At 44.0% G+C, this 22,474-nt stretch overlaps 1 long non-coding RNA gene across 1 annotated transcript in view; it reads right to left on the bottom strand.

The window, feature by feature from the left end:
- LOC137618696 (uncharacterized) overlaps positions 1-22,474 on the bottom strand; it is a 408,492-nt gene that overhangs the window by 385,837 nt on the left and 181 nt on the right. The gene's annotated exons all lie outside the window — the stretch shown is intronic.

Raw genomic sequence — 22,474 nt, 5'->3', positions numbered from 1 at the left:
GGGTACACCCGCAACCTGTGTAGCGATCGCTGGCGAATTTTACCTTAGAGTTTTCTGTCGAGCAACGGAGTTGCAGCTATTATAATCACCGGCTAAGTTAAATATTGAAAAATGCTTATTGAACTCTTGTATATATTGTAATATTATCTTACTATCCTTTTTTCCTAGGGGAAACTACGGTCTTTATCAACAATGTCTGTATTAGCACACGGAAACTAATGTATACAGTAGACTTGCCCAACTGAACCCTTTTCAGAGTGAATCTCCTCCAACCTTCTCTGCAGTCTAATAGCACATATATCTTCAGGGTTTTACCCTGTTTACTAAAGGTAGTTTTTAACATTTCATCTATAATCCTCATCTATGATTCCTTGACCCTGATATATTCTCTCTCAACTAACAAGTTCTGTAGGTGAAGTAGCTCTAAGGTGAGTTTCTTTCTGTTGAGGTGCTCAGAAACCTTCCACTTGAAGATGGGGAATAATATGGCTCTTCGAATTCAGTATTAGATGAGCAAGTTTTGTACCTGAAAGATACAAGATCATCATACAAATATATTACAAAGTTATTGTACCTCACAACAATGTAAAAGTTCTTGTGATATTGAAGAGTTTACACATAAACACTAAAAGATTTTATTATTATTATTATTATTATTATTAGCTAAGCTACAACCCTAGTTAGAAAAGGTAGATGCTACAAGCCCAAGGGCTCAAGCAGGGAAGTATAGCCCAATGGAGAATGGATACTCTGTAATGAAATAAACTAAAAGTAGAAGCAATGAACAATTAAAATAAAACACTTTAAGCACAGTAATAATGTTAAAATAGATCTGTCATATTATATAAACTATAAAAAGACACTTCTGTCTGTTCAACAAGAAATCATACGCTGCAAGTTTGAACTTTTACTTTAGACCTAAGTCTTCTCAAAACCCAAAATCATATTTTAAGGCTGATGAGATAATTTCTTGTAGTTCCCCCTGAGAGGATAAAACACTTCTAGACTCTCTTCGTAATACTAATCTGACAGTAATCAAAATACTTCATAAATATAACAGACACAAAGTAAGCAGACAGACATTTCCTATAAGAAAGGCTTTGATGCAGATAAAGGTTATAAAGATACTCAGCCTAGATTTAAGAATATCTTTTAGATCTAGATTTGATGGACATTTTTCCAGCCGGATGAAACTGAATATTAGATAACCATTTCTTCCTCAAAATAATTTACATAAAGAGAGAGAGAGAGAGAGAGAGAGAGAGAGAGAGAGAGAGAGAGAGAGAGAGAGAGAGAGAGAGAGAGAGCCTTATTGCCTTATTCTATGTTTGGGTTCCCCCAGGTCCCTCACTGTGAGGCACATCATACAATATACATAGCCATTACAATTACATAAAAATACTTTGGAATAAGAATATACAAAAATGTTGATAAAAGTAATTAATTACTGCATCTTATTGCATAATTAAAATCACCCTATATAGTCAGTTTTTATCATTCACAAGGACCTGGTATTTCATATATAAATGCTGGTATATATAGGCATTTAATAAATTATTTAACAATGATATAAGTATGGCAAATACATAACGTGCTGTGACTATTCACATTTCTCTTCATTGGTTGGTGTCTTTGTTACTCAACACCCATGAATTGTGAGGTCTTAAGTCTGCCTATTTCATTCATGAACTTTAGGTGTACTACAACGAGATTTTTATTAATTACAGTAAAAAAAGACAATAAATTTCACCCAACATGGTTATGTCAGTAGTCAAAACATAACTCATAGCACGCAAAATCTACTGTAGAATCATGTCCTAAAAGCCTTACCTAACATCATAATCTTACAGATCATTTTGTATTTTCCATAACTATACAAACCTAAGATCTTTAATAGGAGATTATTTGTAAGAGGTCAAAGTCCCAATAACCGAGCCGGCTGATTATTAACCAGGGAAATGTCACATAATTTGGTCCTGCATTGGAGCCAAGTCATGACTACTGTCAACCTCCTAACTACTTGAGCACGAAGATGTCGCAGGTTGTCAGGCAAGGTCCCTCCCTACAAGGAGGTCATGTAAGAACCTATATCCATAAGGGTATGGTGTCTGAAAGTGGGATTATTATAAGAAATGGGCTGCATACATTTCATCCATCTCCACCTCGTCTGGAAGGATAAGGGTGATACTTCACAATGTAAAACTTATCTATTGAGAAAAGTTACTCTGTTGTGAGGCTCGTCTGCATCTAGTGTAAATCAAAGCATAGAGCCCAAATAGGCAGAAGGCAATTACCATTCTGACAAAGCAGCCACCTTACCAATGGTCTTGTGTATCCCCAAAAAACACAAGGAAGAGGAATGCACTAAAAGTCCTCTAGATGGTTCTGCAGGTCTTCACAATCAACTACTTTGATGGGAAATTTGTCTGAGGCTCACTGACCCATCTTCTTCCTGTTTAAGAGGAAGACGGGGACCAAGTACTGTACAGTCTACTACAAGAAAAATACTTCTCACACTGTAGCAGTTAGTGAGCTGCAGCCAGGTATAGATCACAGACTGACTCCAAGCTGCTACCATACATTTGAACAGATGTCCCCAGGAATTAGGAATGTTGATGGGTACCACCCCTTGTTTCTGCTTCTTTGGGAATGTCGAGCTCCAAATTGATGCAAAGTATATGACTGCACCCAACAAAAGATCGAATAAGAGGATACTCAGCAGATGATGGAAGTGACTGCTATGCAGACCCCAGGTGCAAGATCAAAGTGTTGGAGAGCCTGAGTCTTACATTGGATCCCTGTTGTCAGCACTAACATTGTTGAATCAATGGACAATGGTGATAAAGTCTCCAAAGTGTCTTGAATATGTTTGGAGACATAGAGAGACGATTGCGGCTGCCAACATCTCATGTTCAATCTCGTTCAAGGCCTAGCGTGGTAACAGGAGTGTGAGTATTGGTACAGTACTGCTCCTCCCAGAAAACCCTGCAGAGGGATCAGTCAATGTCCTGTGAGAGACTTCTATCTGTGCTTCAGTAACTTCTTCCTTCTCTTTTTGTGGGTCTTTTATTCATTTTATATCAAGATGGATAAAGTTATATCCTATTAAAACCCAAAGTATAACTGTCAGTAGGTTATGGACATTTAACCCGCATAAACCATATTTTCTAATTGAAAATGTCTCTAAAACTACTTGCAAATTATCTATCACTGCTTCTCACTCTCCTGAAGAGAGAGAAAAGTCAAATAGCCAGCAAGGGGAAAGAAGGCCAGTGACCTTTATTACTACTGGCTGTGTATGAGCTGGTTCATGTAAGAATAGAGCATAGGCGGCAGGTGGACGAGCTCCTATCAAAGAATTCTTTCTCCCACAGGAGACTCGCAAGACAACCCAAGGACAGAAAGGAGTGACAGAATGCCTGTCCTTGGTTGAAGAGAATCCTTGCCAACAACCTCAAGAGCAAGATGTGGCATCTTAAGTGTTTGTTTGAATGCAAAGAATAGACTTGAAAAGGCACATTCCAAACTGGAACTGGCGACCAAGTTGGAAGGTCTTGGCATCTGGGAAAACTCTGTCATGGAGCTATGATTGTGGGCAGATCTATATCAAGGAGCAGTATAGGTCCGTTAGGCAATCTCGAGAGATGGTGTCACCAGAGACTCTATGGAATGCCCAACATCAGGACTGAGATGAGGGGCAGCTTCCCACATTCCAACCAGCTGTGCTTGGGACAACTGCTTGTAACAAGAACATAAGCTCTTGTACCTCATACTGAAAACCCTTCCAGGGGGTTGGGTTTTAGATCCACAAAACCTAGCAGAGGAATAGGTCAAAGTCTCAAAAGACTTTGCCAGATCGGTCATCCTGTGTTTGCCCTTTTCCTCCTTTCTCGGAAGGAACAGGTAACAGCAGGAGTTACCCGACGACTCTAAAGTAACGATTACCTGTAAAATAAGTGTAAGTCTCAATCTTGTGGTTTCTGGTGGTGGGATTCCTGACTGAGGTTACCAATCTTAAGGTTTCTCATAGCAATACTTTTTAAAATGTTTCATCTTGTTTCTTAATTCATAAAATCTTGTGTGGTACTATATTATCTATGGGAGGTGTACAAATGGAGCACCTGTAATGTTAGGGACAAAATTGGGATTCCAAGTTTGTGTGAAGAAGTGAGACTCAAAAGTAAAAGGCATTCTTAGTATGATCCATTGTTAGCCAGCAACCTTTAAAAACACTTCCAAATATGCTAGGGAAGGTTTTGGATCAAAATATTCAAATTGTGAATTTTGTCATTAGAACAGCTCTCAACTCACAACTTTTCAAACGGTGATGTACCAACATAGATGCAACCAATCAACTGATTTTTTTCAGATAAATAATCAAAGGCTGCCAAGGGAAAATGACAAATTCGGAGATAATTTGTATTTTTCCTAACCATACAAATCTTAGCTATTTACTTTCAGCGTAGCTGAAATGACGAGCCATTAGATTTTTAACGAGGGTTAACTACCCTCTCGCTAGTTAGCGAGGGGGTAGGGGAGGGGTAGCTAGCTATCCCTCCCCCCCCCTCCATACTGGTGAACTGATTCACTTCGCTTAAGGGTAGGATTTCATGGGGGACAGGGCTGGCGGGCAAATATGTGTAAATAGCTAAGGTTTGTATGGTTAGGAAAAATACAAAATATCTCCGAATTTGTCATTTGTTCCGTAACCAAAATACAAATCACGCTTTTTACATAGGGTGACTTAACCCTTAGGTAGGGTGGAAAGTCCCAGCCTTACTGGCTTTGGCTTGCCCGGGACTCAGAATCCGAGTGAGCAGCACTCGAGAAAAGGAGTCCGTGCACCTCGCAAATTCCTTGCTCTGCAAGGAACGTGCGGCCTACATAAGCTTGTGTGTGAAGGGATGAAGTGTGACTCGTCATAGGAAGTTGACCTGAAGTCTTTTAGATGGAAATCTAGGCTAGGACGTTCCCAATACCACCTCGTCAGGGTATGGGGGGCGCAAGAGTATTATATTAATACTAGGAACACAAGGAAGCATGGTTTACCTGCAATGGTTTGAGGTCAGCTATGCAGAGAACCCAGGAAGCTCCTTTTCCTAAGAGAGGGGAGGATGAAGAAAAGAGAAAGGGCCAGACATACTTTTTCTTTCATGCAGTCTAAAACCGGGTAACAATGCCCTCAACCTTCTGCTACATGTCCATTCAGGAGCCTGAGGTTAGACCAGCTGTTGCGCAGCCACCACAGGGCCGATAGAGAAAGTATCGAGGCTCCTGTAGATCACGTCCTGCAGGTAGTGGGGTGGGAAGGTTGTTTGACGCTTCCAGACTCCAGCTTGTAGCACCTGCATCACAGAGTAGTTCCTCTTGAAAGAAAGGGACGTTGCGATGCCTCTGACATCGTGTGCTCTAGGGCAACGTGACGGAGGAGGAGCTGGATTCAGGGCATGATGGATGACCCTTCAAATCCAGGCTGAGATGGTATTCTTAGTGACCCTCCTCTTCGTCCTTCCTGTGCTCACAAACAGGGCTTGCACGCGAGGACGAACTGCAGCTGTTCTTTTAAGATAACGCCTTAGACGCCTTACTGGGCATAGTAGGAGATGGTCTGGGTCATCTGTTACAGAACGGAGACTCGAAATCCTGAAGGAGTCGAGGGTCCGGGACTCCAGGATTTTGAGTCTTAGCAACAAACTCAGGGACGAACCTGAACGTTACCTCCCCCCATCCCCTTGAATGGGCGACATCGTAGGAGAGACCATGAAGTTCTCTGACACGCTTGGCCGAAGCCAGAACGAGCATGAACACCGTCTCCCAAGTCAGGTGACAATCAGAAGCCTGGCGTAATGGTTCTAACGGAGGTCTCTTAAGAGCCCTAAGAACTCGAACCACGTTCCATGGAGGAGGTCTTACTTCCGACTGAGGGCAGGTAAGTTTGTAGCTTCGTATGAGCAAAGAAAAGTTCCAGTGAGGAAGAAACGTTATTCCTTTCAGCCTGAAGGCCAGGCTTAAGGCTGAGCGATAGCCTTTCACCGCCGAGACTGAAAGGTGCATTTCCTTCTGCAAATAAACAAGAAACTCTGCTATTGCTGGAATAGTGGCATCGAGGGGAGAGATACCCCTCCCACGACACCAACCACAGAAGACTCTCCACTTCACCTGGTATACCCCTGCAAATGACTTTCACAGGTGTCGAGACATCCACTCCGCAACTTGTTGCGAAAAGCCTCCCTCTGTGAGGAGAAGCTGGATAGTCTCCAGGCGTGAAGCCGAAGCGATGCAAGGGCTTTGTGGAAGAAATTGCAGTGAGGTTGCTTGAGTAGCTCGTGTTGTGGGGGGAGCTCTCTCGGGAGTTCGGTCTGGAGCTGTAGAAAGTCCGGGAACCACTCTGCATGATGCCATAGCGGAGCTATCAGGGTCATTGACAGATTGACCGATAGTCTGGTCTTGTTGAGCACCCTTCTCATCAGAAAGAATGGTGGGAAGGCGTAGAAGTCGATGTTGTCCGACCGTTGTTGGAAGGCATCTTGCCAGAGTGCCTTGGGATCCGGGACTGGGGAGCAGTATAGCGGTAGCTTGAAATTCAAGGCTGTCGCGAACAGGTCCACTGTCGGGGAACCCCACAAAGTCAGGACTTTGTTGGCTACTAGAGGATCCAGACCACTCGGTACTCACTATCTGCGAAGCTCTGCTCAGACTGTCGGCGAGCACATTCCTCTTGCCTGGAATGAAGTGAGCTGATAGTGGTATCGAGTGGACTTCGGTCCATCTCAGTATCTCTACTGCAAGATGGGTTAGCTGTTGTGAAAAGGTACCTCCCTGCTTGTTGATATAAGCCACTACCGTGGTGTTGTCGCTCATCACCACCACGGGGTGACCCGCCAGGATCTGTTGGAACTGTTGAAGGGCCAGATATACGGCCTTAATTTCTAGCAGGTTTATGTGGAGGCACTTTTCTGATTCTGACCATAGGCCTGAGATCCTTTGGTTCGGAACGTGGGCCCCCAACCCTTCTTTTGATGCGTCCGAGAACAGCATCAAATCCGGGGGGAGGATGAGAAGATCCACTCCCTTTCGAAGGTTTCCGTCGGTCAGCCACCACTGCAGGTCCGCCCGTTGACCAGAGTATCTGGGGAATCATTGCTTTGATTTCACCGGGACTTGAGCTGCCATTGCAGGGATCTCATCCTGAGGCGGCCGTTTGGAACCAGACGGGCCAAGGAGGATAGGTGACCTAGGAGGCGTAACCAAGATTGGGCTGGACATTCTCCTCGCCTGAGGAAAGGTTCTGCGACCCTCTTCAGCCTTGCTATCCTGTCGTCTGATGGAAAGGCTTTGTGGAGATTGGTGTCTACTATCATGCCTAGATATACCAGTCGTTGAGTTGGAATCAGAGAAGACTTCTTGAGATTTACCATGATCCCTAGATCTTGGCAAAGTACCAGAGGCTTGTCTCGGTGTCGAAGAAGGGTCGACCCAGAGTCTGCCAGGATCAGCCAGACATCCAGATAGCGAAGGAGATGGATGCCGATCCTGTGTGCCCACGAAGATATCGGGGTGAACACTCTGGTGAAGACCTGCGTTGCTGTAGAGAGACCGAAGCACAGCACCTTGAACTGGTAGATCTTGTTGTCTAGGCTGAATCCCAAGTACTTCCTGAAAGACGGATGGATTGGGATCTGGAAGTACGCATCCTTCAGATCTAGTGTGAACATGAAGTCTTGAGGTCTCACTGCAAGTCTGACCGTCTCTGCTGTCTCCATGCTGAACGAAAACTTGTTCAGGGCTGAGAGGTCGATGACGGGTCTCCAGCCTCCAGACGTCTTCTTTACAAGAAAGAGTCGACGGAAGAAGCCTCGGGAGCCGTCGACGACCTCTTGGAGAGCATTCTTCTTGAGCATGGTCTCGACTTCTGCCCGAAGGGCTAGCCCCTTTGCCGATCCCATGGCATAGGAGCTCAACGACACTGGATTCGCTGTCAGGGGAGGTAGAGATGTTATGAACGGGACGCGATATCCTTGGCTGATCACGGAGATCGTCCAGGAATTGGCCCCAAGTTGCTGCCACCTGAACGTGCAATTTTTTAGGCATCCCCCCACTGGTGGACATGCAGGGGGATTGCCAATCCTAGCGTTTGCGGTCTCGGCCGCTCCCTCTAGGATTTCTGCCTCCCCTGGAGGACTTTCCGCCCTTCTTGTCCTTGACAGGAAAGGGCTGCTGTTTAGACACCTTTGCCTTTGCTACTGGAGCTGGTTTTGATGTCCTAGACTGACGAGGCTGTTGTTGTTGAGGTGCTGGAGGCGTGTAGGGTCTGGATGTAAGAGGCCTCTGGAGAAGCGAATCGTGATTCGACTTCCTCCACCTCTCAGCTGTCCGTTCCACATCCTTGGGCTCAAACAGGCTCTTTCCAAGGATGGAAGAGTGTCTGAGCTTGTAGACATCCACGGTTGGGACTTTCGAGTGGAACCTCTCGCTCACCGCATCTCGACGCTTCAAAAACGAGTTTGCCCACATATTCGAGACTTGGTGAGCTAGAAACTCGATGGTGCGGGTGCGCGTGCCCGAGAGGAGGAAAGTCTCCATGGCCTTCCTGGTGCTCTCCTTGGAAAAGTCCTTGGATCGCAACAGGATGACCAAAGATCCTAGCCAGATGTCCAGCCACGAAGTGGCCTGCACGGCACACTTTGCGACTTTCTCCTAGCTCAAGATCTCCGTGGCCGAGAATGTCACCTGTCGGGCGGAGAGTTTCTCGAGAGAAATTCCCCTGGTAAGCTCTTCCACGGAGTGGTGGAGAGGAAGAGCTAAACAAGGATCCCCCATGATCTCGAAGTACCTCCTCTGTTGGATACGAGGAGGTGTGAGGAGTTTGTTCCCGGCAGAGGAACGGCTGGAGGAGGCGAGTTCGGAGAGCTGGCCCTCAACCTTGTCTCTGGCGCTCTTCACCCCCTGGGACCAGGGCAGAGCTGCACTGGCCTTTGAAGGTTTCTGAGTTCCATAGACTTGGTCCAGGACCGTATCCTTGCCTTCGCGAGGGCCAATCTCCGGGTCCTTGAACCTGTTGAGTTGCCTCTTCAGATTCAGGACCTGCCAGAAGGCATGCTCCGACTCATGCTGCTTTCCTCCTTGTGGACTGGCAGCAAAGTCTCCTGTCCCCAGATGCTCTACTTGGGGGGACACGTGGACGTTCTCCTGGGGTCTTGCTGGTTCTGATCGATGGGAGGAAGACTTTGGAACTGTTTTCGAGTCCTTAGACTCCCTCCTAGGAAGGATACAGGACTTCAGTAAGGAAGTCTGAGGGCTCCTCTCTGCCCTCACACGGGACGATTCTCTTCCTTGAGGTGGGGTTCCTCCTATTGGTGCCGTGGGAGAAAGTCCCACCTCGCTGGATTCTCCTGAGGACGGAAAGGCTTCGTCCACGGGAGAAGGAGAAAACATCTGAGAGGGGGAAGGGGCCTTCCTGACGGACTTCTTCGGAGCCAGCTTAAGCCTAGAAGTCTCCACGAAGCCTACCCCTCTCTTCCTCTTCAGCGGCGAGGCTGCCGTTGGTTTGAGACCCAGATCAACGAGGGACGGCTTAACAGCCTGGATGACCGCTTTAAGCAGGGACCCAAACCAAGGCTGACGGCTGACCGACGCAGTGTCAACAACTCCCGCTGGAGGGAAGGGGATCAGGCGATCCTTAGGAGTAGTCACGATGGGGCCGGCCTGAAAAGAAGAAGAATGTTGCCTAGACCTCTCCGAAGATTCTTCCTGCTCTTGCACGTGCGCAGCTCTGCGCTTACGGGGTGGAGATCGTGACGATGATGATCTGGAAGTACGCGCTCCAGAAGACTCGCCAGGTTGCCCGTGATGCGAAACCCGACGGAATCGCGGTCGAGATTGCGTTGACGCTCGCGCGATGGTAAAATCAAGGGTTCGCGCGCGGGCGAACGTGGGCGCGCGGGCGAACGTGGGCGCGCGGGCGAACGTGGGCGCGCATGCGCGCGGGCGAACGTGGGCGCACATGCTCGCGGAGATGTAGGCGCAGGTGAGCGTGGGTGAGTGGGTGCGCAGGCAAAGTTGCGCGCGATTGTAAGGGGGAGCGCTGCGAGCGATGGTGCGTTGGCGAGTGACGGCACGTTGGCGAGCGATGGGGCGTAGGGTGGACAGGCGACCGACTGCGTAAAGGTGAATTAACGTGTGGGCGCGTAAGACACCTACAGCGATCTGAAGCATGGGCGCGATGCGTTGGATTGAATTGAAAGTCCATCCTAGGCGACGGCTCCCTCCACTGAGCGGATGGAGTGGCTCTAGGAAGGGACTTAGGCCTACAAGACGAGGTCCTCCGCCCACCGGCTGAGTCTCTGGCGGGGTTCTTGGCTTGTATGGAGGGGAACGGGGACTTCCCGTCCCGAGATCTTGTGGGAGCCCGCAAGGGGAGTTCCTCCACACAGACTGATCCCCATTCTCCTCGAGAACCGGGACGGCTCCTCCGTGAAACAGATCGACGGGGGTGCCCGTCCCTGTCTATCATCCCGATGGGGAGACCCGTCTAGGCTGCCCATCCTAGAAGACGGCTCCCTCCACTGAGCGGATGGGTTGGCTCTAGGAAGGGACTTAGGCCTACAAGACGGGGTCCTCCGCCCATCAGCTGACTCTCTGGCGGGGCTCTTGGCTTGTATGGAGGGGAACGGGGACTTCCCGTCCCGAGATCCTGTGGGAGACCGCAAGGGGAGTTCCTCCACACAGACTGATCTCTCTTCCTCCTGTGTCGTCTCCGACGTTCCTCGCTTGAAGGGCCCGAAGGATCGAGCCCCGATGCGGATCCAGGGTGAAGGACTAGCATAGGACCTCCTCCATGTCCAGTGGGGACCTCAACGGCGTCCTTGGTACATCCCACGTCAGCGGATCCCTCCGCAGCTGAAGCGCCTGAGGCCTCTACCCATGAATCTGGTGATAAGAAAAAAGGAACATTATTAGGCCACATGGGGTCCTCCGCCGAGACGCCGTCCCTACGAGAGAGACGTGTCCCTCGGACCCCCACACACTCACCTGTAGGCGCCTGATCTGCCCTGAACAAAGAAGGTTCCCCCCACAACATCTCACCCTTGGGAAGGAGGCACCAACTTCTTACACTTCAAGGACTTACCTCGTCCCCTACTCTGGGTAGGGGAGAAGAATGCACTCAACCTGCCCCCTCTCCTGCCGACGTCGCAGGGGAAGACATGCTAGTTTCCCTAGGAGACCTCTTCGAGTCCGTCTTCATCGTGCCGCATTCTGACGGCGAACTGGCTTTGACAAGAAAGCCCAACACGAATACCCGGCTCTAGGCCCAAGGACAACGGCGATCGTACTCCAAAGCACACACAGAGATCGCTAAACCCAAGCATAAAGCAAGGCAAAGCACTAAAACGCCAATAAAAGCACAAAGGAACGATCCTAAAAGAACACAGATAAGGCACTAATCACTCGTGAAGGAATCGAGACCATGTAGTAACTACATAGTAACGCGCACAAAGGGGGTCGCACAGAGAATAAGGAGCGGTGTGTGTGAACACAACGCGACCAGAAAACATACTGGGGAGAGCTTCTCAAAGACGGGCGACCTGCCTGGGCAATGCCCCCAGGTCATGTTATTTCCCGTTATTCAGGACAGTATAGAACATGGAAGTAGGGGGAAACTACGTAAAAATCTGGTCGTCGGAGAGGAGTTACCAGTAATCTCCTATAAAGTGTTTCAAGGTAAGTCTCTGTGTCGGAACAAAAATAAATTAATAAAATCAATTATAGCTCGTAATATAACCCAATACTTTGCATAAATTTTCTCAAGTTCAGGGTATTACAGTTTTCCCCCAGTATATCTCTTAACGGTTTGTCCTGGAGTAAATGTGTCCTCCTCTGGAGATTAAAAACAGGACAATCGACTAAAATATGTTTGACATCCATTGTCACTTGACAGGTATTACAAAGAGGGGCCTGTCTCCCTTCCCCACACTTCATTAAATAATTGTGCGTTGCATGTGTATGGCCAATACGCAGCCTAGTTAAAATAATGGTATCCCTTCTACTTGTAGAATTACAAGATGACCATTTATCCACCAATGGGTGGATTTGTTTCAATTTTGTATTGGTGGTCAGTTCAGACCATCGAGCTTGCCACTTATTTTTACAGTAAAGATGAATCTCACTTTTAAGATCTTTGTAAGGAATACTCAAGGAGGATGGATTACTTAGCCCTGAAGCTTCCTTTGCTGCCTTATCTACTTGTTCATTCCCATCCACCCCAACATGGGCAGGGACCCAACAGAAGTGAACACTGATACTCTTCCTAGATTGCAGAAGTACTAACCAGTCCTGCACCTCTTGTACTAGATGATGGCCTGGCATAATTTGTTTTAATGAGAGTAAAACACTATTGGAATCCGTAAAAATTGTATAAAAACTATTTTGGTTGCCATTTTTAAAAATATGTTGGACTGCGAGAATTATTGCGTACAGCTCAGCAGTAAAAATTGAACAAGAGTATGGGAGTTTCCTTCTAATAACAATATCCCCCACCACAGCTGCACTTCCAACTCCTGCAGCCGATTTGGAGCCATCTGTAAAAACATGTTTCCCATGATGTTGAGCAGCATGATTTAAAAACTCACTTTTCATTACCCTACTAGGTAAGGTATTTTTCCCTCCTGCCGTAAAACATACTTTAACAGGTGGATTACACCAAGGAGGAGACTTGGGATATCCTACCTCTGCTATCTGTGCTGTTAACAAGCCTACTTCTATAGCATTATTTTTCAGCTGTACTTCCAAAGGCTTAGGCACTCTAGATCTGTTAGGAGCCCGATCTAAAGGCGCCCTAACATATTTACAGTTAGGATTGTTTCTCACAGCAAGGGACCTAGCTAAAAACCTCAAACTCAACTCCTCTCTGCGAATGGAAAGGGGAGGTATGCCAGAATCAACATAGAGACTGTCAATGGGAGATGTTCTGTAAGCACCTGTGCAGATGCGAAGCCCAGCACTGTGAACAATATCAAGTTTTCCAAGTAAAGTCTTTGTAGCTGACCCATATATTTGGCATGCATAGTCTAACTTGCTCAGACACAAAGATGTATAAATTCTAAGCAAAGTTGTTCTATCAGTACCCCAATCAAAATACGATATCACTTTCAGAATGTTCAGTGACTTCTTAACCCTGATAGATAGGTCATTTATATGGGGACCAAATGTCATTTTCTTGTCGAAAATTACTCCAAGAAATTTGACACTATCCTCATATGGCAAAATACAATCATTTAAGAAAAGGGTGGGGATCTCTTCCCTTTTACAAGTACGAGTAAAGCGAATGGCTTTGGTCTTCTGAGGAGAAAACATGAATCCGCGAGAATTTGCCCATGTGGAAGCAGCATTTATTGCAATTTGAAGATTTTGGCATGCTTGTAGTGCAGATGATCCACTACAATAAATTGCAAAGTCATCGACAAATAGTGATCCTTGTATGCCAGGAGGTATGTGACTAATGAGACTATTAATTGCAACAGCAAACAAGGTCACACTCAATACGCTGCCTTGGGGGAAACCTTCTTCTTGCATGTAGGATGAACATAGTTCTGACCCTACTCTCACTTTAATGGAGCGGTTTGATAAAAATTCTTCAATAAAAGAGAACATATGTCCTCCTATACCCCACGAGGCCAATTGCTTTAAAATACCACCCCTCCACGTGGTGTCATATGCCTTTTCGAGGTCAAAAAAGACACCCACCACCTGGTTTTGGTTAGAAAAAGCATTTGAAATTTCCCTTGATAACATCAGCAAAGGGTCTAGAGTACTTCGGTTCTTCCTAAAACCAAACTGCCTGTTAGATAAAAGATTTTTTGATTCTAGATACCACACAAGTCTGTTGTTGATCATTCTCTCGAATAGTTTGCATATGCAACTGGTCAAGGATATGGGCCTATAACTAGATGGCAGTTCTGGGTCATTACCAGACTTGTGGCCTGGAATTACAATTGAAGTATGCCAGGAATCAGGAGATGTATGGGAAGCCCATAGACCATTAAAGGTTTCTAATAAAAATTCCTTTGTATCCACTGGAAGATGTGATATCATTTCATACCGGATGCCATCCTCACCTGGGGCAGTTAAAGAAGAGCTGGAGATAGCATTTTGCATCTCCTCCATACTAAAAGGCAGGTTAAAAGCTTCAGTATTTGAAGAAGCAGGAGGAACAACAGATGTTGATGCTCTAATTTGTTGAAATGCTGGGGAATAGTTGTCAGCACTTGATACATGAGCAAAGTGCTTAGCAAGAACCTCTGCTACATCTTTGGGGTCAGATATATATCTATTATTTTCCCTTAATATTGGTAGAGGCTTAGGGACGAATTTACCTTGAAGTTTTCTAATCTTGTCCCATATTTCCTTTGAAGGAGTTTTGGTATTAATATTAGATATATATTTCTTCCAAGATGCTCTCTTTGCTTTTTTAAAAATTCTTTTTTTGTTTAGCACAGGCTCTGAGATATGCTATTCTATCTGCTAAATAGTTTGTCCTCAAGTATCTTCTGAAGCAAGTTCGGGTTACTTTTCTTGCGTTGGCACATTCTTTACTCCACCAAGGAACTACAGAGCGATGAGGTAAACCGCACGTTTTAGGTATAAACTTGCTGGCATTAATCATCAATAATATTTTCAAGATGTTGATAGGCATGCACTGGAGATGTAAATTCATCATATTCTTTATCAGTGTGTGAACAGTTTTCATAAGCTGCCCAGTCTGCCTCATCTATCTTCCATTTTGGTGGACACTGAGATGGAAGATTATGGACATAATTTAACATTATTGGCCAATGGTCACTGCCATGTAGGTGTTCATTTACTGACCAAAGGTATTCCAATCGAATGGATGAGGAACAGATTGACAAATCAATGGCTGATGTAGAGTTGTGGAATACATCATACCTAGTTGGAGAACCATCATTCATTAGTATTACATCATTGTTGTCGATTAATTCTTCAACAAGATTACCCCATCTATCGCACACATTTCCACCCCATAAAGTATGCTTTACATTAAAATCACCCATTAAAATAAAAGGGGCAGGAAGCTGATTGATCAAGTCTTGGAGGTCAGAAAGTCTAAGCCTTCTTGGATTACCAGCATGATCTAAGAAGAAAAGTTCTAAGGATGGTTCAATATATAGCGAGCATAAAGTAATTTTTTTCCCGATATGAGTTCTAACTGCACATGCCTGTAGTGGTGTATCGAGTGGGATTGTTTCAAATTTTACAGATTTGTGAATAATAAAACCTGTACCACCTTGAGCTCTTGCAGCTTGCAAAGGAGGGGATCTACAAAAATGATAATTGAGTCCAGGATTAAATGGTTTGTCACTGATCTTGGTTTCCTGTAGGCAAATTACCTTCGTGTCTGAGTCCCTGGTTAAAGTTTTTATTTGCTCAATGCTAGTACTTAGACCTCAGCAATTCCACTGGATGATAGACATTATCTTTTGTTATTATTTTTCTTTGTCTCATTTGTCTTTTGGGACTTTTCAGATGAAGCCATGTAAGGCCTGGAGATGGAAGGCTTTACTGGGCCACCACTCTTCTTTTCTTTTTTTCTAGGATCTTTATAAGAGTCAACCTTAGGATCATGAGCAGTAGGGCACTTACCTGACTTAGATGAAGGTGAGGATGACGGGGACCTTTTCCTCTTTGGAAGATCTTGTTTTCCAATCTCCATCAAATCAGGTAGAGATTCTGCCTGAGACAATACATTTAAGGTGGTGGAAGCCACATTGGCTTCCTTGGAGGATTGTGCTAGAACTTCAACAGTTCGAGCACTTAACCCAGAAGGCTGGGCTACTACCTCTAGGGGAGATGCTCCTATCGGTGACAATACTTTTGGTGTGTTGGACACCATATTGACCTCTTTGGAGGTTTGTGCTCTGGCTTTTATAGCCTGAGCACTTGACCCAGATGGCTGGGCTACTACCACTAAGGGAGATGCACCTGACGGGCCAGGTGCTGCCACTGGTCCCCCTGTGGTAGTAAGGGGTAGTGGATTATAATCTTTTGTTGGCATCTTAACCGCGCGAGCAAAATTAAGTTGCCGATTGAGTAAATGCTTTGCATAACCTACACTTATATGTTCAGCATTTGCTTTCAAGATTGCAGCTTCTTCATTCTTGTATTCTCTACATCTTTTATCATTTGGTTTATGATTATCTTTACAGTTTGCACAGGTTGTATCTCTGTTGCATTGGCCATGTTCTAACAAAGAACAGTTAATACAGATCTTCGTATTATTGCAGTACCGGGAAGGGTAACCGTACTTAAACAATTAAAGCATTGTAAAGGCCTAGGTTTATATTCTCGAACACGTACTCTTTCATTCTCAATAATTATATGATCTGGTATAACGGGTTTCAAATGTTAAAACTACCATGCTTGTTTGAGGGATCTTACTTACTTTCCAAACATTAGCAGGGCACATGTCCAAAATTTCTGGTTCTGAGAATTCATATAGATCTTTTTCAAAAACTACTCCTTTACCATAGCTGAAGCTCATAATGTTTGAAAGCAAAATTTGAACATACAGTTTGAATATAATTTGAACCCGAGGTTTGAACATGTTTGAAAGCAGGGTTAAAACGTAAGTTTGAAAGTTATGTTTGAACGCGGTGTTCAAAAGCAAGGTTAGACCAATCTTTCAAAGTGAGGATGGAATGTAAAGTCTGAAAGCGAGGTTTGAACGTAATGTTTGAGGGCGAGGTTTGAACGCGACATTTGAGCATTGTTTGAAAACGAGGCTTGAACGTAATGTTTGAAAGCAAGGTTTGAACCTAATGCTTGAGAGCGAGATTTGAACCTTATGTTTGACAGCAAGGTTTGAACATAGTGTTTGTAAGCGAGGTTTGAACATAGTGTTTGTAAGCGAGGTTTGAACGTAGTGTTTGATAGCTAGGTTTGAACCTAATGTTTGAGAGATTTCAACCTGTTTGATAGCGAGGTTTGAATATAGGGTTTGAATGTAGAGTTTGAACATAGTTTGAGAGAGATTTAAGCGTAGTATTTGAAAGCAAAGTTTGAACATAGTGTTGATAGCAAGGTTTGAACGTAGTGTTTGATAGCGAGGTTTGAAAGTAGTGTTTAAGAGCGAGGTTTGAACGTAGTGTTTGGGATCAAGGTTTGAACGTATTGTTTGAGAGATTTGAACCTAATGATTGATGGCAAGGTTTGAACATAAGGTTTGAATGTAGAGTTTGAACCTAGTGTTTGAGAGCAAGGTTTGAACCTAGTATTTGAGAGCAAGGTTTGAACCTGGTGTTTGACAGAGAAGTTTAATCATAGTGTTTGAGAGCGAGGTTTGAACGTAGTGCTTGAGAGCGGAGTTTGTACGTAAAGTTTGAAAGCGAGATCTAAACGTAATGTCCGAGCTAAGTTTGAACGTAATGTTTGAGCAAGGTTTGAATGTAATATTTGAAGGTACGGTCTGAAAGTAAAGTTTGAAGATAAGGTTTGAACCAAATTTGAAAGTGAGGTTTGAACGTTGTAACTAAAAGCGAGGTTTGAACGTAAAGTTTGAAAGCGAGGTTTGAACGTAGTGTTTGAGATCGAGGTTTGAACGTAGTGTATGAGAGTGAGGTTTGAACGTAGTGTTTGAGAGCGAAGTTTGTACGTAAAGTTTGAAAGAGAGGTCTAAACGTAATGTCCGAGGCTAAGTTTGAACGTAATGTTTGAGAGCAAGGTTTGAATGTAATATTTGAAGGTACGGTCTGAAAGTAAAGTTTGAAGATAAGGTTTGAACAAAATTTGAAAGTGAGGTTTGTACGTTGAAATTGAAAGCGAGGTTTGAACGTAAAGTTTGAAAGCGAGGTTTGAACGTAAAGTTTGAAAGCGAGGTTTGAACGTAGTGTTTGAGATCGAGGTTTGAACGTAATGTATGAGAGCGAGGTTTGAACATAAAGTTTGAAAGCATGGTTTGAACGTAGTGTTTGAGATCGAGGTTTGAACGTAGTGTATGAGAGCGAGGTTTGAACGTAGTGCTTGAGAGCGAAGTTTGTACGTAAAGTTTGAAAGAGAGGTCTAAACGTAATGTCCGAGCTAAGTTTGAACGTAATGTTTGAGCAAGGTTTGAATGTAATATTTGAAGGTACGGTCTGAAAGTAAAGTTTGAAGATAAGGTTTGAACCAAATTTGAAAGTGAGGTTTGAACGTTGTAACTAAAAGCGAGATTTGAACGTAAAGTTTGAAAGCGAGGTTTGAACGTAGTGTTTGAGATCGAGGTTTGAACGTAGTGTATGAGAGCGAGGTTTGAACGTAGTGTTTGAGAGCGAAGTTTGTACGTAAAGTTTGAAAGAAAGGCCTAAACGTAATGGCCGAGGCTAAGTTTGAACGTAATGTTTGAGAGCAAGGTTTGAATGTAATATTCGAAGGTACGGTCTGAAAGTAAAGTTTGAAGATAATGTTTGAACAAAATTTGAAAGCGAGGTTTAAACGTAAAGTTTGAAAGCGAGGTTTGAACGTAAAGTTTGAAAGCGAGGTTTGAACGTAGTGTTTGAGATCGAGGTTTGAACGTAGTGTATGAGAGCGAGGCTTGAACATAAAGTTTGAAAGCAAGGTTTGAACGTAGTGTTTGATATCGAGGTTTGAACGTAGTGTATGAGAGCGAGGTTTGAACGTAGTGCTTGAGAGCGAAGTTTGTACGTAAAGTTTGAAAGAGAGGTCTAAACGTAATGTCCGAGCTAAGTTTGAACGTAATGTTTGAGCAAGGTTTGAATGTAATATTTGAAGGTACGGTCTGAAAGTAAAGTTTGAAGATGAGGTTTGAACCAAATTTGAAAGTGCGGCTTGAACGTTGTAATTGGAAGCGAGGTTTGAACGTAAAGTTTGAAAGCAAAGTTTGAACGTAATATTTTAAACCAAAGTTTGAGCATACAGTTTGAAAGCAAAATTTGAACGTAGTTTGAAAGCAAGGTTTGAATGTAGTTTGAAAGTGAGGTTAGACCGTAAACTTTGTAAGTCAGGTTTGAATGTGAAGTTTGAAAATGAAGTTAAATGTGAAATTTTGAAGTGAAGCTTAGATGTGAGGTTCGAAATGCATCACATTTAAGAAAGGGAAAGGGAACGGGGAAGGGAAAGGGAAAGGGAAAGGGTAAGGGAAAGGGAAAGGGTAAGGGAAAGGGAACGGGGAAGGGAAAGGGAACGGGAACGGGGAAGGGAAAGGGAACGGGGAAGGGAAAGGGAACGGGAACGGGGAAGGGAAAGGGAACGGGGAAGGGAAAGGGTAAGGGAAAGGGAAAGGTACATTCTGGAAATTTTGGAAACTTTTGTAAAGTTACAACTTCATGAAACAAAGTACTCGGCTCAAAATTCTCCTTGACATTGTATAATGGTTCTTTTCCGTCATTAGCTCGCTTCGCTCTCATGAAAATAAAACATCAAGCTCGTATGTACTGGCAAGCGGTAATGTTGAGCTGCGCACGCTAACATTACAGGAAATAAAAAACATCAACCTCGTATGCACAGGCAAACGGTAATGTTCGCGCATGCGCAGATTATCAAGAGAATTTTGAGACTGGGGGATCGTTCAGACCGTCACACCGGATATGACCAAATATTAATGAAGTGGATTTTACACAACAGAACATTGTTCGCTGAACTTTTCATCTCTTTTAACAAAGATCAGTAAAGGCCTTTATGCTTGCGTCCAAACAATGACAGTTGGACAGTGAGAGCCTGGTGGTGGTGACTAGTGATGGCAGTACGAGTGATTGGTGTACGAGTAACGAGAAAATAGTTGTACGTGCAAAAAGATTTTTTTTGTGTACTAGAAAAAATAAGAAAGGAAGAAAATTGGGTGCAGAGATAAGAAAATTTGGGAAGTCTTGTAAAAGTAATACTGGTGGGAGTTGGGAAGCGAATAGGAACTAGATTTCACATATTATACGAGAATGGATCCAAATACATTTAATAATCTCATCTCAAAACTGGATATTTCTGATGAAGCCCCATTACAGGAAACATTCCTTTTCCTGTTAACAAGATGCAACTATGCACCACTTCAATACAATAAAAGGATTTCAGGTGTCGGCCATTATCGGCGGATACATTAAGGTATATCTCACTAAGTATTCATTAGCACTAAAAATAAATGTCTTTTTCGTTTAAATTGGGAGTTTTTCTATTAAAAAAGTATTTCTTTTATTAGAAAATGTTCTTCTGACCGAAACTATAATAAACTAAAACCAATTTGTCTTGTCTATACAGAATTGGTGATAAAACCTAACTTCATATTTAAGGCAACGATTTTATCAAACTCATCTTCCCAATCTTTATCCACCAGGTACAAGTCTCGTTGCTTTGGTAAAAACTCCCAAAATTTGATAAAAACTTTACAGATCTTTGTTCGCTGCTTCTACGCTTCTGACGTCACTTTAAAGTTCACTGTGTGGACGGAGCCTCAGAGTTTTGTATATTTCTCTTAATTACAAAATTTGCTACAGACACCAGAAGACAGAGTCTACGATGTATTCTGTTTTGAAATGCTGTACCTGACACAGGTGGGGGGTTACGACCTAAGTCAGGTTAGGTGGAGGTACCTTAGGCCAGGACACATCCCATTGATGTCATTGCAAATAAAACAACGGCAAAGGCAGTCGGTTAAAGCACAGGATAAGATTACGTCTAGAATGCAAAGATCCTTGAATAATGCATACAGGGCAGAATTTATGGAGTACTGTCAATGGTGCAAAACATCAAAATTTGTTTTCCTTCAGGACAAATTTCCTTGAGGAACAAACTGTTTTTCCTTCTGTTTGCAATTCATTTCAAGTTTATCTAAATCATAAATAAAGAGGATTTTCCTGTTTTCCTTCCAACTAAACCACCGGTTCCCACCACGTGTCAGTTGGGAAGGGACAATGGCAGAACGGTTCATTTGTGGATATTTAATGAAGGAAAAGTTTGGTAAATGTGTAGGAGAGCTCCGTGGAAGATCTTGAAGAATTTAAACACCTACAATTCACTATTATATCATATAAAACGCTTATATAATAGTCAATATATGAGCAGCTTCTATTTAACGAAGATATTCGTGTGTATAGTTATGTTTCACTTGGATTTTTTCTAAGTGTTTGTTTTTGTTTACTGTGTGATGTCTTGGCTAAAATGAGCTGTTTCACCGCCTTACTGCGTATGGCAAACTAGTTCTCAATGCTATTCTAACCAATAACAGGTGTTTTCTTGACGTCACACTGTTTGAAAACCAATCATGGCGGTTTTTACAAATCTAGCCAATGCTGACACTTATTACTTCACTTATCCCTGCTATTTTTCCACCAGTTACCACAGTTTACGTGAAGTTCCGCGGAGGAATATTTTTGCACGTCTCGGATCTCCCTTCAAACTGAAAAGCTCATTTTGCCGTGAAGTATGGAGCAATTAGCAGGACCTTCATCCCGTTCCGACTGTGTCACTTGTGACAATTGCTTTATTTCTTATGGGGATTTTTGTGTACATTATTCAGGGAAAGTTGATTTGCTAATTGCATTTGCTCAACGTCATGGTTTGATTTTGGCAGAGAAAAAGTGCCCTAATTGTGAAAATGTGTGCCGTATAGATTACAACAAATTAGCATTCCGGTGTGATCGTAGTGTGGTTACTCGTGGGAAAAGGAAGAGGAGGTGCAATTTTTTCGTGTCTTGTTTCAAAGGTAAGTTAGATATTAAGACTAATTTGAAGTTTGTGTTCCTTTTTTTGCAAAAGGCGTTTTCATTTGAATTTGTTTCGTTTGAACTGAAACTCAATGTGGCCTTAAGGGGGGGTCGCAGGGGGGGCGGAGCCCCCCCCCCCCCCCCCCCCCCGGTAGGCCTAGGTAGGGGTACAGGGCCCCATAGGCTAGGTTAGGTGGGTGTCTTAGGTTCGGTGGTGCCCTGAAAATTACTGTGGCCTTAAGGGGGGGGGGGGTCGCAGGGGGGGGGCGGAGCCCCCCCGGTAGGCCTAGGTAGGGGTACATGGCCCCCAGGGTAGGGTAGGTAGTTGTATTAGGTTCGGTAGTGCCCTGAAAAATCACTTTTCTCCTCCTCCCCCCCACCCAAAAACCCCGCTTCCCACTGGGGTCCCCCATAATTGTAGTAGTAGGTTTATGCTTACATTTTCTGTGTAAGAGTTAGGTGGTTGTAGGAGGATTATCTCACAGTTTCAAGGTAACTGTAGCTCTAATTTACTGTTTTCTTTTGTTTTCTACTTTTAGAAACTTTTAAATCGAGCGCGGAGCTCTCCTACACATTTACCAAAAGTTTTTGTCCTATTACAAATTTTGTCCTGTATTAAACTAAAACTATAATTCTACCAGAATAGACCATATTTTGTCCTTTATACAACATGAGCACTAAAGGAAGCCTGGATTATGAACGACTTTACTGAAGTAGGCACAGAATGAAGCACACCAGAGCTCTCATAAGTCGGTTCACATTCGACATTCTTA

Source organism: Palaemon carinicauda, chromosome 25 (genome assembly GCF_036898095.1).
Source record: "Palaemon carinicauda isolate YSFRI2023 chromosome 25, ASM3689809v2, whole genome shotgun sequence".
In the NCBI taxonomy this organism is placed as follows: Eukaryota; Metazoa; Arthropoda; class Malacostraca; order Decapoda; family Palaemonidae; genus Palaemon; species Palaemon carinicauda.
This window is presented reverse-complemented; position numbering and strand designations above follow the sequence as displayed.